The sequence below is a fragment of the Balaenoptera musculus genome, chromosome 2 (assembly GCF_009873245.2).
Source record: "Balaenoptera musculus isolate JJ_BM4_2016_0621 chromosome 2, mBalMus1.pri.v3, whole genome shotgun sequence".
NCBI classification, from domain to species: Eukaryota; Metazoa; Chordata; class Mammalia; order Artiodactyla; family Balaenopteridae; genus Balaenoptera; species Balaenoptera musculus.
In genome coordinates this window covers 139566471-139586111 of record NC_045786.1, presented here as the reverse complement: position 1 = coordinate 139586111, position 19641 = coordinate 139566471, and positions in this window count along the sequence as shown.

The window sequence follows — 19641 nt, the reverse complement described above, 5'->3', positions numbered from 1 at the left end:
TGGGATTGACATGTATACACTGATGTGTATAAAATTGATGACTAATAAGAAAAAAAAAACTGGTTAAGTTCGTAAAAATGTGTGTGTAAGGATGTTCATTATAGTGTTACTTATAATACCAAAAAATTGGAAATAAATGTTTGACCATAGGGAACTGATTAAGTAAATTATGGTAAAATTATACGATGAAATCATAGGAGCCCTGACAAATTATGTCACAGAATATCACCCCAGCTTAGTTCAATTCCCAACTCTATGAAACGTTTTCTGGCACCCCTGCCTAAAATGATCTCTTCTTCCTTGAAACCTGTTTGTGCATGTAGTCTCCAGCACTCTTGTGGCCCTTACTACATACTGTTCCATTATGGGACAACAACTTTGGTTCACACTTGGCTCGCCACGAGCTATGGAAGGAGAACAGGGCAGAACAATTCCAAACAATAGATGATTCATTCCTTTGTAAATGCATCACAGCATTTATTTTGCAGTGGATTCACCTTCCTGACTAGCTTTCCTTATGTTAATATTGAAAGCAATGAGCATTTCCAAGCACACACACAGGTAGCAGAGGCAAGAGACCCAGAAGACTGAAGTTCCCCTGGGTAACCCCCAGCGTGGATGAAGCAGTGGGGTCCAGAGAGTTGTCAGGGCCCTTCCCCCGCACAATCACCTTCTCCCTTTTCACGGAGAAATTGGAACAGTCCCTCTTCTCAGGCTTCTATGCCTACTGCCCTCAGCTTGCAAGGCTGGGCTCCCTGAGCTTGGTTCTGAGCCCCTGTGTGCACGCATTTCTCCTCCCAGCGCTCACACTGTCTTGGGGCAGTGAAACAGCTGCTGATGAGTCATGCAGGGCCTTCTTCCTCTAGGTCCGTGGCTGACTCAGCTGCTCCCACAGAGGCCAAGGCACATTCCTTCCACCCACACCACAGTGGCCTCCTTTGGAAGGGGCACTGGGGAGAGAGAGGCCACGTGAACACAGCCATCGTAAACCGAGCTTCCTTTGCTTACACGGAGGCTCACTGTGGACACCTCTTCCTTCCAGCAGCCCTGAGAGGCAGGCAGGGTTTCCTACCATGTGAGACATTTGAGGGGGCTGGAAAGAAATACCCCTCTTCCCCACCAAGTCCCCTGCCAGCTGAGGACTTATGAGTTACAAATGAGTTAACAAATGGAGGCCATATTTATTACTGATAAGTGCTGATACTGGTGAATATGTTTCTGTCTAAGTGCCACCTAATTCCGAAGCCCAGAAGTACTCTCTGCCTAGACGGTCAGTCTCTTAAAAGTTTCCTTACTGATCCCAAAGTGGACATTTGGGTGTCCCAGTTCAGCTCCCTTTGCAGTAGCTTAGCAACTCTTATTAGGAAAAAAAGAAAGAGAGAAAAGAAAGAGAAAGACAGAGAGAGAGACAGAGAAAGAGAGGATATTGGGTTTTGTGGGGCGGGGGGAGTGTTGTCTTTGAAAATTCCTGAGGGGAAGAAAATCTATTGTTAAAAATCCATCTTTTTTTTCCTTTGCTCCTCTCTCTAACCCCTTTCTTTCCTTCCTCCTATCCCTACCTCTCTTTCCCCACTTCCCAGTTCAGCCCATCAGTCCTCTCCCTCCTCTCTTAGATTCCTATCTCACTCCTTACCCCAGACAGGAGCTGGGAGTGGTTCTAAAAGGAGATAAGATGCTACAAGGTCTTGCAGATGCTGCAGATGTCCTGCAGCTCTCAGACAGACCCAGAGAACAAGCACACTTACCTCTTGTCACCCCGCTTTGGCACCATCCCGTGGTCCCAACAGCCTCAGAATAGAATTCTGATTTCTTTTAAAATCCTTCGAAGGCAGCATCCATAGCCCCACTGGTTAAAGTGCTCATGATCAGTCCTTTCCATGAGCAAGATGATGCCTTTCAAAGTGGGATCTGGGACTCCAGAGCTTAAAAAAACAAACAAAACAACAACAACAACAAAAATCTCTCACTCCAGAGTCCCCTTGTTTAGCTAAACAAAGATTTAGGTGCCAGGTGCTATTCCTGGGCATAAACCCAAAGGTGGGGAGGCCCTCATCCCTGCTCTTGGGGAGTTCCCAGCCTGGCTTCTCACAGCTAAACTTTTCTGGAAGACACCTAGTTATTGGCCAGCAGAGTGAAGCCACCTGTTGGAGGTGGTCCCCTTCCTGACTCAGCCTCTAAGAAATGTGGCAATTCTGCTTCCTCTCAGAGTCATAAAGGTTCTGAATGTGAAGGGTCCTTTGGCTCCTCTTTTTCAGAGATGGAAACGGAGGCCCAGAAAGGAGAACTGTCCTGAGCAGGTCACACCACTGGGGCTGTGCTGGGCCTGTTTCCTGTTCCCCCACATCACCCTGCCTCCCGGGCACTCCCTTGAGCTAATGAGCCAGGCAGAATCCATGACCGCTGGCTGCTTCTGAGCTTGTCCTGATTGTTCCTTCCTCCTGGGAGTTGCCCAGACAAACTTCGCCAGCATGCTGAGAGGCTCTCCTCCCAAGTTGGAAGGACAGGAGTTCTCCATAAGGATCAGAGCCAAAGAAACTCAGTCAGGTTAGCACTGATACCTTCATGCTCTCCGCACATGTTATTAATACAATTGTCTCCTGCCCTGTGGCCAGAGCCCTCCACGTGCCCAAGGGTCTGATATGTGCTTAAGAACATGAATTCTTGGCCCTTAAAAATCATCCAGTCCAGGGTTCTCAAGCTAGTGGTCCCAACCCATTAGTTGGGTGACAAAAATCTAATTTTTTAAAGGAAAGAAAAAAATAGAAAATATCAGAGTCCATCATATTTGTGGTAGGCAGAATTCTCAGATCACCTCCCCAATAACCTTACGTGATCCCCTCCCCTTGAGTGTAGGCAGGACCTGTGAATATGATGGGATATCATTCCCAAGATTATGATAGTTATATAGAAAAGGAAAGGATTTTGCAGAATAATTAAGGTTCATAATGCAGGCCAAAACATGTTGCCTGCCATTTCACTAAACAATGAATGTTGCCCACCATCAGTACTGCAGCCTTCCCACGGAAAGGAAAAAAATGGATACTGGCCCTAGATAGTTAAGATACATATCAAAGGAATAATTTCAACGATCCCAGTCTCTTGTATCTTCCCACACATAAAAAAGAACTAAAATCATTAACTTGAGATTTCTGTCTTTTGTGATTAGCGGTAATCTTTTCATCTTCAACTACATGTTTTGTTTTGTTTTTTTCAGCAAAAACTCCTATACATCCTGTCTCCTCCCTTACCTCTTCAGAACAGTTCCTCAGAGCTATCTGAGAGTCTACGTCCCATGCTATAGTCCTCAATAAGATCCCCGAATAAAACATAACTCACAACTTTTAGTTGTACATTTTTCTTCAGTCACCAATAATTAGTTGACTTTGAGATGATCAAAAGGGAGATTATTCTGGATGGGCCTGACCTAATTGTCATCCCTTTAAAAGAGAGGTTCTCCTGTTGGCCCTGAAAAAAAAGCAGGCTGCCATGAATTCTACAGCTGCAAGGAGATAAATTCTGCCAACAACCATATGCGCTTGGAAGAGGACCCCAAGCTACAGGTAAGACGGCAGCCCCAGCCAACACCTTAACTGCAGCCTTGTGAGACCTTGAGCAGAGCATCCAGCTAAGCTATGCCTGAACTCTGACCCATGAAAACTGAGATAATAAGTGTATGTTGTTTTAACCATTGCGTTGGTGGTAATGGTTTAATGTTTTAAACCATTGCATTGGTGGTAATTTGTTGCACAACAATATAAAACTAACATAATACCCCGATAGTAAGGATAAGTACTATACTATGCAACTTTTCTTCAGTTATATATATATATACATAACTATTAGACCATGGTGTAAAATGTATATTTTGTTTTCAGAGGTGATCAAAACTTTGAAAGCCACTGATCTATTTATAGAGTAATTTATCCAAGGTCAAGCAGCCATTCACAGACAAATCAAAACTAGAACCCAAGTCTCCCCGGTCAATACTTTCTCCATCAGGGAATTCCCTGGTGGTGCAGTGGTTAAGAATCCACCTGCCAATGCGGGGACATGGGTTCTACCCTTGGTCCGGGAAGATCCCACATGACGCAGAGCAATTAAGTCCGTGAGCCACAACTACTGAGCCTGCGTGCCACAACTACTGAGCCTGCATGCTGCAACTACTGAAGCCCATGCACCTAGAGGCTGTGCTCTGCAACAAGAGAAGCCACTGCAATGAGAAGCCCATGCACCGCAATGACGAGTAGCCCCTGTTCGCCACAACTAGAGAAAGCCGGTGCGCAGCAATGAAGACCCAATGCAGGGGCTTCCCTGGTGGCGCAATGGTTAAGAATCCGCCTGCCAATGCAGGGGACACGGGTTTGAGCCCTGGTCCAGGAAGATCCCACATGCCACAGAGCAACTAAGTAACTAAGCCCATGCGCCACAATTATTGAGCCTGCATTCTAGAGCCTGTGAGCCACAACTACTGAGCCCATGCACCACAACTATTGAAGCCCGCATGCCTAGAGCCTATGCTCCACAAAAGAGAAGCCACTGCAGTGAGAAGCCCGCACACCACAATGATGAGTAGCCCCCACTCACCGCAACTAGAGAAAGCCCACGCGCAGCAATGAAGACCCAACGTGGGGGCCTCCCTGGTGGCGCAGTGGTTAAGAACCCGCCTGCCAATGCAGGGGACATGGGTTTGAGCCCTGGTCCGGGAAGATCCCACATGCTGCAGAGCAACTAAGCCTGTGTGCTACAACTACTGAGCCTGTGCTCTAGAGCCCACAAGCCACAACTACTGAGACTGCATGCTGCAACTACTGAAGCCTGCGAGCCTAGAGCCCATGCTCTGCAACAAGAGAAGCCACCACAGTGAGAAGCCCGCGCACCACAACAAAGAGTAGCCCCCGCTCGCCACAACCAGAGAAAGCCCGCGCGCAGCAACGAAGACCCAATGCAGCCAAAAATAAATAAATAAAATAAATTTATATTAAAAAAAAGACCCAATGCAGCCAGTAAATAAATAAATGAAAACGAAAAAATACTTTCTCCATCATACCACACTGCTTAATGTTGTTAGGAAATGAAACAGAGCAGTGTGGGGCCCTCCTGAGTACAAAAACATTTTTGTGCCCCCATTTCTTGTTTGTAGGAAAAGACTTCAGCCTCCCAGACCATCCCTGAGTTCCAAAGGGCAGATTCAAGCAGTTACTACTTAGGGAAGTGAGGGCATGGAGAAACCAAGGAAAAGCAGGCAAGAAACAATAGTGCAGAGATAAAATAGAGTCCTAGTTCCTCCTCAAGGGATGTACATAACAATCTGATACATATCTTTGGGTTGTTCTGCAGGAACTAAGGCCCCCACCCAGGAGGAGGATGGTAACTACATGCTGAGACTCCAGACTGGTTGGAACCAGAAGGCTGATGATCGAGATTCCTGGAACACAGCCCTGTTACCTCACCACCAACCAATCAGAAGAAAGTCACACACCCTGCAGCCCTCACCCCAAATGTTGCCTTTAAAAACCCTTCCCTGAAAACCATAGGGGAGTTTGGGTCTTCTGAGCACAAGCTGCTCATTCTCCTTGTTTGGCCCTTGCAATAAAACTTTCTCTGCAACGAACTCTGATGTTTCAGTTTACTTGGCCTCACTGTGTGTTAGGCACATGAACTTGGGTTCAACAACAGTATATATCCAAGGGAAATCAAAACATATGTCCACACAAAAACTTGCACAAAGATCTTCATAGAAGCATTATTCATAATAACCCAAAAGTGGAAACAACTGTTGCAGGAAAGAAAGTGGGGCCGGAGAGGATGGTCACATCCCAGGTCACATCCGAGTCCCTGAGACGGCTGCCAAGTGTGGGTTCTTGGCTTCACACAGGAAAGAATTCAAGAGCGAGCCACAGTAAAATGAAAGAAGGTTTATTCAGGGAGACACACACTCCACAGACAGAGTGTGAGCCATCTAAGAAGGTAAGAAGCACCAGGATAAGGGGTTGTCAGTTTTCATAGGAGTGGGTAATTTCATAGGCTAATGAGTGGGAGGATTATTCCAACTATTTTGGGGAAGGGGCAGGATTTCCAGGAATTGAGGCACTACCCACTTTTTGGCCTTTTATGGTTGGCCTTGGAACTGTCATGGCTCTGGTGGGTGTGTCATTTAGCATATGCTAATGCATTACAATGAGTGTATACTGAGGCTCAAGGTCTAGTGGAAGTCGATCATCTGCCATCTTGGAGCTAGTTGGTTCTAACCAGTTTATGTCGTGTCCTCAATGACTATGTCATTCTTTTAAAGGCTGCACCCTGCCCCCTTCCTGTCTCACAACCTAAATGTCCACAAATGGATGACTGGATAGCCACAAAAATGTGTTATCTCCATACAATGGATTATTATTCCTATGTAAAAATGAATGAAGTTCTGATTCAGGCTACAACATAGATGAACCTTGAAGACATTAGGCTAAGTGAAAGAAGCTAGTCAAAAAAGACTATGTATTGTATGACCGCATTTATCTGAAATATCCAGAATAGGCAAATTCACAGAAACAGAAAGTTGATTCGTGGTTGCCCGAGGCTGGTGCAGGGATGAGGGCTGCAGCAGGAATGGGGAATGACTGCTAATGAGTACCGACCTTCTTTTGGGGGTGTTAAAAATACTCTAAAATTAGATTGTGGTGATGGTTGTACAACTCTGTGAGTCTACTAAAAACCACTGAACTGTACATTTTAAATAGATGAATTTTACGGTATGTAAAATCTGTCACAATAAAACTGTATAAAAAAGAAAAAGAAAAAAAAAAAAAAGAAAGAGAAAAAGAAGCAGTCCAGCTACCCTCCCAGAAAGACCATATGGAGAGGCCACATGGAGAGAAGAGCCCCGGAACTATGTGGGGGAGGGAGAGGCTCTGCTGTCCCATCATCTAAATCAAGCCTTTCAACAACTCCAGCCCCAGCCACCAGATACTGCAGCTGTACTAGGGAACCCAAGCACAATCAGCAGCAGAACTGCACAGCTGAGCCCAATCTACACATAGCACTGTGCAAGACAATGACATGGATCTTGTTTCAAGCCACTAAGCTTTCGAATAGTTTGTAATACAGCAATAAAGAACCAAAGCAGCCATTTGGGAAAAGATACCATAGACTCCAAATGGATCAAAGATCTAAATGCAAAAACTGAAAACAGCACAAGTATTGGAAGAAAATATGGGTAAATCCCTCTACAACCTGAGTATGGGGAAATTCTAATTAAGTCTCAAAATGAAAATGCAATAAAAGATTGATAAATGTAATTACTTTTAAAAAACTAAGCTTTCGCAGGGCAAAAACTCCATAAACAAAGTCAAAAAACAAACAACAAATTTAGAGAAGATATTTGCAATATATATCACAGATAAAGGACCAAAATTTCTAATACATAAATAATGTTTTAAAGTTGAGGGGAAAAGAACAAAAATCCCCTATAAAAATGGACAAAAGACATGAATAGAAAATTAACAACAAAAAAGATGTAAAACTCATCTTTAAATATGAAGAGATGTATATCACTTATAATAAGATAAATGCATATTAAACCATATAGATACAGCATTTCTCACTCAACAGGTTGGCAAAAATTCAAAATCTTGACAATATACTCTGCTAGTGAAACTGGAGAAATAGGCACGTATATATTGCCAGTAGGAACAAAAAGTGAAGAGGAATTTGGCAGTATCTACAAAACCATGGCTACATTCACCTTTTGACCCAGTAGTCTCACTTCTAGGAATGTACCTTGAAGATACACCTCCAACAATTTAATAGTATTCATGCATTAGGTTGTTCATGCAATGTTATTTGTAATTTCAAAAATTATTAATATCTTAAGTAGCCAAACACAGAAGATTGGTTAAATAAATGATAGAGTTTGGTTTAAGGATTATGAAGAACTATAAAAAAGACTGTGATTTCCAGAATATAGTAAATGAAAAATGCAAAGTGCAAATAATTATATATAATACACTTTTGTCTAAAAGACAAAAGGGAATAAGAAAACATATGTATCTACTTAATTTTGAAACACACACACATGAAGAATAAATGAGAAAACAATGAAGTAGGGGTACAGGTTGAAGGGATAGGCAAGTGAGGACACTTCCCTGGGTACATTTTTATGTATATTTTTTATTCTTTTGAAACATATTAACGTTCTATATATTCAAAAATAAAATTTAATAAATAAGGATGGGAGAAAATCTAAACGTTAATGCAAACAAGAGCAAATAAACCCAAACATGCCTACTATTGTCTCTCAGTTCCAAGCCCATCCTTTTGTACTCTGCTTTGTGAGGTTGGAGAAAAGGCTCTGCAAACCACATTTCCACTTTGCCTGCTGCCTCTCTACTGGGCTCTGCCTATCAGAGCCAAGAGGGGACTGCAAGGTTGGAGGAGGGAGAAAGGGCTTATTCCATTTTGCTTTCCTTTCTGGTGGCAATTCCTTTGAGTCTCACTCCAGCAACGCCTTCACCTTGGCAGCAGTAGTTCCTTCTCATAGCAGCAGTGAAATGCAGCTTACAGTTATTCCAACACTTACAAAAGCAGTCTCATTACACCACGTCAGAGACACCAGCACCACCCAGCAGGCACCTGCTTCTCAAGCTCTAAGTTTCCAACCCTAAGGGCCCCTTCCCGGGAACTCATAGAAGCCAGCGCCAGCCAAGTGTCCCCTTTCCCTCAGAGGAGGTCTGAGTTTCAACTCCACAAGTCCCTTCTAAGTTTCTAAGTTTTAAAAATTCAGCTTCCTCTTCTTATTCTCTCAACACTAGAGGTGGTAACTATTTCCTGTTATTGCTACTCAAAGAGCTTAGAGCAGCAGTTCTTAAAGTGTGTTTTTTGTGGATCCCTGTGGAGGGTCCTTGAGGCCTTTCAGGGGATCCATGAGGTCAAAAATATTTTCATAATAATAATAAGACATTCTTTTCCTTTTTCTGTGTTGACATTTGCACTGATGGTGCAAAAGGAATGGTGAATAAGACTGTTGGCCCTTTAGCATAAATACAGGCAGTGCCACACTAGCAGTCACTGTATTTTTCACCACCATGTACTTACAGGGAAAAAAAATCCAGTTCTACTTAAGAATCACTCTTGATGAAGCAGTAAAATTAGTAACTTTATTAAATCATAATACTTATGTTCAGATCACTTCAATATTCTTATGATAAATGAAACACTTGTGCTGTAGAGTGAAATGTGATGGTTGTCTTAAGGAATAGCACTTGTGCAATTGTTTGAGTTGTTAGCTGAACTAGCCACTTTTTTCAATGAACACCATTTTTACTTGCAGGAACAATGGACAAACTATGGTTATTCAGACTTGGGCATTTAGCAGACATTTTCTCGAAAATGAACAAAGTAAACCTTTCACTTCAAGGAAAACCACTGACAGTGTTTGTTGCCGATGATAAAATTTGAGCTTCCATGCTAAATTTAGAAATTTGGAAAATATGCATCTGCCATTGTGAGCTTGACAGTTTCCAATACTTAAAAACTTTTCTGATGAGATTGGTGGTGATATTAACAAATGTGAATTTTTAAAAAAATGAATAATGAAATATGTCAACATTTGAAATATCTGCATCACTCAGTCAACTGATATTTTCCAATGAGCAATGCATGGGATTACAAAATCATGCATGGGTAAAAGATCCGTCCAAATGGTAAGAAAGACCAATGGATTTTAATATAACAGATTAACAAAATGTTTTTTAGATATAGTTTCAGATTCTACATTGCAATCAATCTTTAAGAAACTACTATTTGTTCAGTTTTGGTGTAATATCAAAAAATATAATCATAATTATCTGAAAAGTCTATTAAAATATTCCTCCCTTTTCTAACTACATATCTGTGTGAGGCTGGATTTTCTTCACATATTTTGACCACAACAACATATCACAATAGACTGAATGCAGAACCAGATGAGTATCCAGCTGACTTCTATTAAGCCAGATATTAAAAAGATTTGCAAAAGTGTTAAATAATGCCACTCTCCCCACTAAATTTTTTATATAGTTGTTTCTCATAAAAATATTTTATTTATGTTAACATGCAATGAGTTTGATGTTTTTATTTTCAGCTTTATTGAGATATAATTGACATATAATGTAAGCTTAAGAGGTACAACATGGTGATTTGATATACATATATATTGCAACATGATTGCACAATAAGATTAGTTAACAAATCATCACCTCACGTACTTACCATTTTGTGTGTGTGTGTGTGTGGGGTGAGAACTTTTAAGATCTACTGTCTTAGCAGCTTTCAAGTATACAAAACAGCATTGTTAACTGTAGTCACTATGCTGTACATTAGATCCCTAGAACATATTCATCTTATAACTGGAAATTTGTACCCTACGACCATCTTTTCCCCTACCCATTTCCCCCACCCATTTCCCCCACCCATTTCCCCCACCTACCTTGCCTGCTATTTTTTAATGAATTAAAAAATAAATATTGTAAAAAAGTTCTCAGTTTTAATTTCTAACATTGGTGATAAATACTACTGGCTTTAGCCAACATATAAGCTCCTTGAGGTCCTCAGTGAACTCCTGAAACTGAACAGTTTGGGAACTGCTGCCTTAGAGTTTTTTTTAATCTGTTTAGGTACCTACTTAAGAACTTAATACCTAATTAACAAATATTTATATTAAATTCTCTCTGTTAAAATAAATTTTATGGTTTCTGCCCCCTGAGTGGACCCTGACAGATACACAAATATATTTTAAATGTGTAATATAATCATACTGAAGTGAGGGGGAAAAGAACTAATCCAAATAATTTTTGAGCACAACATTTTGATTATATACATTCAATCTAGTGGAAAAAAATCTTGAACTTTTCTTAATAAGTTTATTTTTTATAGTAGTATAGTCTCTAGCAGTATAGCAGCAATTCTGAAACTATTAGGCAAATGAATATATATGTCGATGTTGTTGGGAGCCAGGGTTCTTACCATGGAGAAGTGTTCTTACCATGGAGATACAATTATGGGATGGGTTGGATTGGAATTGAATGTGTTAATATGAACTCATGACTTCTAAAATCCAAACATACACACTTCCACAACCACCACCATCACCATTGCTGTCAAGGTACAAAACACTTTATCACCCCAAAAAATCCTTCTTGTGTTCCTTTGCAGTTAATCCCCCTATACCACTCCTGGCTCCAGGGAACCTCTGATTTGCTTTCTGTGTCTTTTTTCTCTGGCTATTAAAGAATTCTCTGTATCATTGGTTTTTAGCAATTTGATTATGATATACCTTGGTGTGATTTTCTTTATGGGTATACTGCTTGGGAATGGTTGAATTTCTTGAATCTGTGAGTCAAAATTGGAAAATTTTTCAGCCATTATTTTTTCAGAATTTTTTCTACTTCTCCCCTTGTTTTATTACTACCATCATAGGTGTGTCAGACTTTGTGATATTTTTCCATGGGTCATTGAAACTTTGTTCATTTTTGTTCATTCTTTTTTTTTTTTTTTTTTTTTTTTTTTTTTTTTTTTTTAATTGATTGATTGCTATGTTGGGTCTTTGTTTCTGTGCTAGGGCTTTCTCTAGTTGCGGCAAGTGGGGGCCAATCTTCATCGCAGTGCGCGGGCCTCTCACTATCGCGGCCTCTCTTGTTGTGGAGCACAGGCTCCAGACGCGCAGGCTCAGCAGTTGTGGCTCACGGGCCCAGTTGCTCCGCGGCATGTGGGATCTTCCCAGACCAGGGCTCGAACCCGTGTCCCCTGCATTAGCAGGCAGACTCTCAACCACTGCACCACCAGGGAAGCCCTGTTCATTCTTTTTTCTTTGTGTGTTTCAGTTTGAATAGCTTCTATTGCTGTGTCTTTAATTTCACTGATATTTTCCTTTGCAGTGCCTAATTCTTCATTTCAGATGTTGCATTTTTTAGTTTTAAAAGTTCCATTTGGTTCCTTTTTATAGTTTCTATTTCTCTCTTCATTATGGTTATGTTTTCCTTTAAATCCTTGAGCATATTTATAATATCTGTTTTAAGGGTCTTACCTGCTAATTGCATCATATCTCTCATTTTTTGACTTTTCTCCCCTTTTTTTTTTTTGTATGTCAAGTAACTTTTTAACAGATGCTGGACATTATAAATGTTATACTGTTGAGGGACCAATTTTTTTTTTTTTTTGTCTTCCTTCAAAGAGTTTTGAATTTTGTTTTGGTGGTTTGTTTAAGCCTTTTATGGATCATTATGATACTTTTGAGTTTGCAAGCTTTGTTAGGGCTGATCTAGAGTAACCTTTACTCTAGAGCTATTTTGGTCTCACTCTTAAGGTCTTTCTTTTCTGGGGTCTTTACTGAATATTCCAGATGTTCAGTGAGGTCTCTTTATTCTAGCTGGTTACAGCTCAATAACTCCAACTATGTACCAGTTTCTGGAGGTGTTCAGTATGCAGCTCCCCAGTACTTGTTCTTTCCCCCATAGTTGCTCTTTGTCCAAACTCACAGAGCCTATGCATGTGTCCTAGTATTCAGCCAAATCCTTATGAGATCTCCTGTAAAGCTTTCTAGAAGCCTTCCTCTATGTAGTTCTCGCCTCCCTGGGTCTCTGTCTGGCAAATTCCAATTGCCGAAGCCTCCCCTGGTCTTTGTCTCCTCAACTCAGTAGGACTCCCGTGTTCTGCTTGTTTCCCATCCCTGGGCTGTGGTCTGGAATGTGCTTCTAGACAAAAAACTGAGGCAATCTAGGGATCACCTTATTCGTTTCCGTTCTCTCAGCAAATGTCTGAAATTTGTGAAAACAGTTATTTCATATACTTTGTCTAGTTTTCTAAATGTTTACCACTGGAGAGCTGGTCCAATATTTGCCTGTTTGGTTTTTGATTGTGTGAATTGACATGTACACTTTCCCTACTTCTAGGCACTTCCACCTGATCCTCCTTCTCTATATGCACATAAATGAAACTAAATGCTTAAAACCAAAGGTCCTGGATTTTAGTCCTTTAGGACTAAATCCTGCTCATCTGTGAGCCCTGTTCTATCTTAGCCCCATAAAACTAACTCTCCGAGGATTACTGGAGAGCTAATCACAAACCCCAGTGCTAAAGGATATATCCTTCAGACCCTTCCAAAAGATCAGATAGCACCACTGTACTTTTTAATGAAAAAAAATTTTTCATAAATAGGTATAAATTAGCACAGAAAAAGAAAGCTAGAAGAAGATACACCAAAAGGTTAACAATAATTATCTTACAGAAATGAAATTTTGAGTGTTTCTTCTTTTTTCTTTTCTAGAGTTTCTAAATTTTTAAATAATGAACATGTGCTACCTTTTTAACAAGAATAAGAATGATGCCCTATATCTGTGTACCCCTCCCATATGATAACATTTCACTGTGTGTTAGTACAAATGTAGAGGCCGTGGGTGTAACTGATGGTTGATGATACTAAACTCACCTGGGTGAGCCAAGTTCTGCCCCTACTCAACAGAAGAACAGGCCTATTGAATTCTGACACCCTTCTTACCTTCTTTTCACCAAACAAAAGATTATGTGAAGAGCTTCCTTGTTCTCTAAGCAAATGATATCAACTCCAAATAACATTTTTCTCAGAAGCTTTTCCAGAACATTCCAATAAAGCCAAATCTCCTACAGGTGTAGAATCAAGGAGCCAGGAGAAAGAGGAGATGCTGCCGGGTTCCGCATGGGCACCAGCACGGACTGTGCCCTATGTTCCAGGGCATTCTCTCTCTTTCAGCACAGCTAAGGGCAGAGGAGAGGACAGCGTTTCTGCCAGTGGGACTCACAGCTGTCTGCATCCCAACTCCTACGTCCCCTTAAAAACAAAACAAAACAAAAAATCTGCTCCTCAGAATCCAGACCAGGAACTCTGGAGACATTAGCATATTCTGGCAAGCAGCCTGACGGCTAATAGATAACAGGTTATCCAGGAAATAATTAGAAGCCTGCGCCCACACGGATCAGTTGCAAACACTGACCTCTGTCATTCAGGATATGGCCCTGAAAGTAAAGAACCCTTTCTTCTTTCACTTTCAGGGGTTGGGGAAATGTCAGACCTCTCTCCCTTCTTTCATGCCGTGACAAGTTAACAAGTGCTGAGTCTCCAACAGGCACTTATGTCCCCCTAAGCTTGGAGTCAGGAGACCCAGCAGGTCCACTCCCATGAGGCGCTGGGGCCGGGGAGGAGGGAATCAATCCCTCAGGCGCCAGCCACAAGGTAGGAGGTCCACGCCAGCTTTCTTTTTCACCATTTCCTGCCCATGTCTCCAGTCTTCTTGCCCTCCTTGACTACACTTCTGCCCCTGCCCTGCTCCTTTCAAAGTCCATGCCTGGCTTTGGAGGGAGATATTTCTAACCCTGCTTTCTCTTTCCCAAGTCAGTACATTGCATTCCCCTAGCTCACCTCCTTCCCTACACACACACACACACACACACATGCACACACACACACACACTTTGTTTGATTTGGGCGGAGGGGTGGAGGGAAGGAGCAAGATTCAGAAAGAAAAGCTTTTGTTTACGTTTAAGGCATACATGTGCGCTAACTGTTATAGATTTTATCTTTTGTGTTACATCACTGTTTCTTTCAATAATGGCTTTCAAAAGAGAAAAACAAATACCGTATGCTAACACACATATATGGAATATTAAAAAAAAAAAAGTTCTGAAGCACCTAGGGGCAAGATGGGAATAAAGACACAGACCTACTAGAGAATGGACTTGAGGATACGGGGAGGGGGAAGTGTAAGCTGGGACAAAGTGAGAGAGTGGCATGGACATATATACGCTACCAAACATAAAACAGATAGCTAGCGGGAAGCAGCTGCATAGCACAGGGAGATCAGCTCAGTGCTTTGTGACCACCTAGAGGGGTCGGATAGGGAGGGTGGGAGGGAGGGAGACGCAAGAGGGAAGAGATATGGGGACATATGTATACATATAACTGATTCACTTTGTTATAAAGCAGAAACTAACACACCATTGTAAAGCAATTATACTCCAATAAAGATGTTAAAAAAATAAAATAAAATAATTAATCATATTAAAAATAATAATAATAATAATGGCTTTCAAAACTATTTTCTCTTCAAACCTTCTTTATCCTTTTCTCTAGCAAGATGTACAGAATTCATATGTAAACAGGAATGCAATGACAGATTGAGGCTTTTTCACTTTCTCTTAAGTAGATGGATACCTCTAATAATTCTTTTCTTATATAGCATGTAAAATCAGTCAGACAGACAGACTTTTCCTGTCTGTACATGGGGCTCATATTTTTCTCTCATAAAATAGTAACAACAGTAGGTACCATGTTTTGCACACTAAGATGTGCTGGACTGTGCTAAGCACTTTGTGTGCATTGCCTTATTTAATCCTTTCCACAGTCCGGTTTTATTGTCCCCATTTTACAGATGAAAAAATAGAGGCCTGGACAGATTAGATAACTGCTCAGAGTTTTTTTTTTAAAAAAAAGGTAGAAACAGCAAAGACTCTGACATTCAAATCCCTGTCTATCAGATTCCAAAGTTCCATCCTCTATCACCTACATACTAACTCCTTTAAGGAAGCAGCAGGTGAGAGTAGAGTCCTGGCTCCTAGGAGGTGGGCTAAAAGGGATAGTGATCTGCAGAGGAGGAAGCTGGGAGCCTGTGGCTGATGTCGTAGCATCCAAAACTGTCCATCATGCTTGGAGTTTGCCCAGTGCTCCACAAGCATCATCTCATTTGAAGCTCACCGTAGCCCCATGAGTCAGGCATTATTTTTCACCAACCTCTGCCACCCCATGTTACACATAAGATTTAAACTGAGGGTCAGAGGAGAAGTGATTTGTTCAAGGTCACAAAGCTGGTAAGTGGAGGTGGAATGTGGGTTTGAATTTAGGCTTCCAATTCTCAAACCTACACTTATCTTACTATATCCTCTGTCTTTCAGCAACCCTTGAGTTAGGCCTCTTAAAACAGTGTGAGGAATGGGGCCAGGCTCTTTGGCTCTTTGTTTACTCAGTGGTCAACAGTTTGAAAAGTACAGTGAATAGATAAAAGTGTGGGCTCTAGAATCAAATTGCCAGAGTCAGAATCCCAGCTCTTTCACTTACAGGTTATGCGACCTTCGCAAGTCACTGTGCCTCAGTTTCCTCATCTATAACATAGGGGATAATAAGAGTACCCACTTCTAAGGTCACTATGAATGAGGTATCTGAAAAGTGCTTAGGATCATGCTTGGCATGAAGGAAGCTATCAATAAATAGAAGTTATTACTGCTACTTAGCAATTTCGGCTAGCACCCAATAGCTGGATTTACAGAGAAACTTTCATTTCCGTTAATATAAGTTACATTCTCCTGTCAAAGACAAGCCCTCCAGACTTCTCTGCCTTGGCTTGAGTCCTCCCCAAAAGCAGACTCCAGGACAAAGATTCAAGTTGCAAGTAGTTGATGGGGGTGGTGATTCCAGAAAGCTCTTTGAGAGAATGGGGAAAGCGAGACAGGAAGGGAAGCAAGTCAATAAACGGTGTTAGCGAGCAGCTTACCACTGGTGGGAGGGGTGCTCTATCGTACTGGGATCCCTGAGGACCCTGGCACACAGACACCACGGGCATTCGGTCCCTGTCGACCTCAAGCATGCTCCAGGGGCCAGGGCACACCTGCAGGCAACAAGAAGCAGGCAGCTGTTGGTACAACAGGAACATGTTGCAGGTGACCCTGGGGCAGGCCAAGGACCTATGGGTGGGCCCTGCTTGCCAGCTACACAGTAATCTCTCAGTGTTGCTAACACTCTAGGTGTTTTTTTGTTTTTTGTTTTTTCCTCAGAAACACTTGCCAAACAGTCCTATTGTTTGCTCTGGATCTAGTTTTAAAGAGCAAAGTTTCCTCTTAGAACTGCAAGTGCTTAGAAATGTCTTTAGAAATTCTGGATAATCAAGGTCCCCTTAAAGTATCCATAATCATGACAGTCTGGTTCATGCCTGTGCATTGTGCCTTCTAGTTTACAAAATACTTTTGCATGTACGATCTCATTTAATCCTCATGGTAAACCAGTGAGGTGAATGACAGTCCTCCGAAGCAATCCCAGTTTTCAATCCTGCTACAAGGGGTTAGAAACAGGTTAGTGATTTCAGTTGAGAGATGATTCCAAGGCCCTGAGGGAAGCTTCACAGCATCTCTCCTCTATCTGAAAAGTCCCTAATGGACCTGAAAGGAATCATTCTGGCCATTTTCCTCCAGTTTGAAAGCTTTAAGCATATTTATGCTTTTGAAATAGTAAAGTAACCCAGTTACTTTATTCATTTTTCTGAGTACACATGTAACAAGATGTTAGAAGTTTTGAAGGCAATAGAGATCACATTCTAAGAAGAGGTACCAGACCACGGTGCAGGCTTTGGAAGAAAGGAAGGCAGAGAAAACCAGTTTCCTGACTCTTGTACCCCTCATGCATAGTGACAAAACAGCCAGGAGTTTGGAGATGAGAAAAGAGGATTTCTGGACAAAGTTTTTGTTGTGTTGTGAGTCCACTCCCACCCCTGGGGGAGAGAAGGGAGTACAGCCTAGGAAGCCTAGGAAAGGGGGGTTCCACTTGTCCACTGAGAGAGCTTAACATGTGCCCCTTGTAGCTAACGGGGCCCAGTGCACAGGTATAGAAAAATCTGAAGGACAAGTGATGGGCTGACTATGGCTTTGATTACGGAGTAGAGGGAAGGTCAAGGGGGAGGAAGCTATGACAGCTTGTGCTTCAAACCTAGCCTTCTGTGCTCAGCCTTGTGATCTGGAGCTGGGACTCTGCAAATCATATTTCGGCTTTGCCAGCTGGCTCCAGATTAGCTCTTCCAGTGGGAGGCACTAGAGGGAGACAGCATGGCTGGTGGCGAAACAAGGGGTTTGTTTCTTCCTGTCTGGGTTTCCTGTTCCTACCCATGTCACCTTAGTCTCCCCTCTTCACCTTGGCAGTGGCAGCTCCCTCCTGTAGCAGGATTTGTATGCAGTTCGCCATTTTTCCAACACTGACAGCACCAGCCTCATCATACTCCCCCCTCCCAGGAGACACCAGGTGCCCCCCACACCCCCCCCCCAGGCCCCTCTGCAGCTCAGAGATGCCAGCTCAGCTGAGCAGAGCCTCCTCCTCAAAGTCTTTCAGGTTTCTAAACTTTAACACTTTCCACCTCTTCCCACACCTGGTCCTAGGGCTGGGGGCTGCTCCTGCAGTTGCTACCTCGGTGATACCTTAGTGCACTCTTTTTGCCTTTTCAGTTACCTAGTTAACAAGTTTACACTTAGTTCACAATCATTAGATGACCCTCTCTGTTCAAATAACTGATGTTTCTGGCTCTTGGCCAGTCCCTGACGGATACCCGTTTTAATGAAAACTGGAGAACTGGAGTATCTCAGGGGACAGGTTGGGGTGAAGAATCTTTGAGGCCTCTGGAGGAAAGGCTGGAAAATGCTTAGAGTAGTTTCTTAATCTTTCTTGAATCATGGAGCTCTCTGCAAGACTGATGAAAACAATGGACTTTCTCTCTAGAAACTGTAAGTATCTGCCAGCACAGTCCCCACCTCCAGCCCTCACACACAGCCTTGTTGTAGTGCTTGGTGGACCCCAAATCTCAGGTTAATAACTCCTGCGGTAGAATGCTTGCTAGGTTGAGTCGCCCTCTTGGAGAAAATCTGGTTGGCTCTCAGAGGCTGTTGCCTGAGCCTAAGAAAAGTCTAACAAAAGGACCGTCAGTGCTGGGTTGCCAGGGAGCTGTCCTAGATTTTCAAACCCTCTGAATTTGAGATAAATATCCTGACTGTGGACCTGCCAACCGTCCTGGATTTGCAGTTGCTTTTGCATCTGAAGCCTTAAAATTGTATCTTTTTCAGCAACAACTATTTTACTTATGGGGGTCCAGCCAACAAGAATGAGGCATTCTGAGGCAGAGCCTTGTTTGGGGGACTCTCCTCCCTAGAGGCCCTGGCTCACCCAGCCAGCTGACCTGGCCGGGTCCCAGTAGCTCTCTGCCCTTCAGTGACCACCGAGAGTGCAGCCCTCCTGGAGAGAAAGGTGAGTCGCCATCTCCTGGCCGGCGCTATTACTGCATGCCAATTTTCCGGAAAGCAATTGGTGGTGTCCAATTTCTAAGGATAACAACTTCCCTTTTACTGTGAGTTAGTTATCTGGATGTGTTTTGTGGATAATTATGCCCTAGGCCATTAAAGGGGAGAACACAGAGTTTGGAAAAAGTTAGTACCTTTGGGCCTCAGTTTTCCATCTCTGAGTCAAGGCTGGCTGTTATCCTAACGCTGAGAAGTCTATCGCTGGTTTTCCTTTCTCCATGAAACTGCCCTATTGCGCTTTCCACGTTCGAAGGCAGCACCATAGAACAGAAGAGAATTCTTCCCTTACACAGTTAGATAGCCACCATATGTCTCTGCAAAGCTGTCTTATGCTTCTTAGTTGAATGTTATCTTTTAAGTTATTTAAACACTGCTCAAAATGTAGACCGATTTTTTTCTCTGTAGATTAAAAAAGGCTTTTTTGTTTTATTCATTCATTCTGCGAAATGATTCATTCATTCAACAAATTTTTATTGAATGACTACTATGTGTCTGGCACTTTCCAGGCACTAGGTATACAACCATAAACAAACAGAC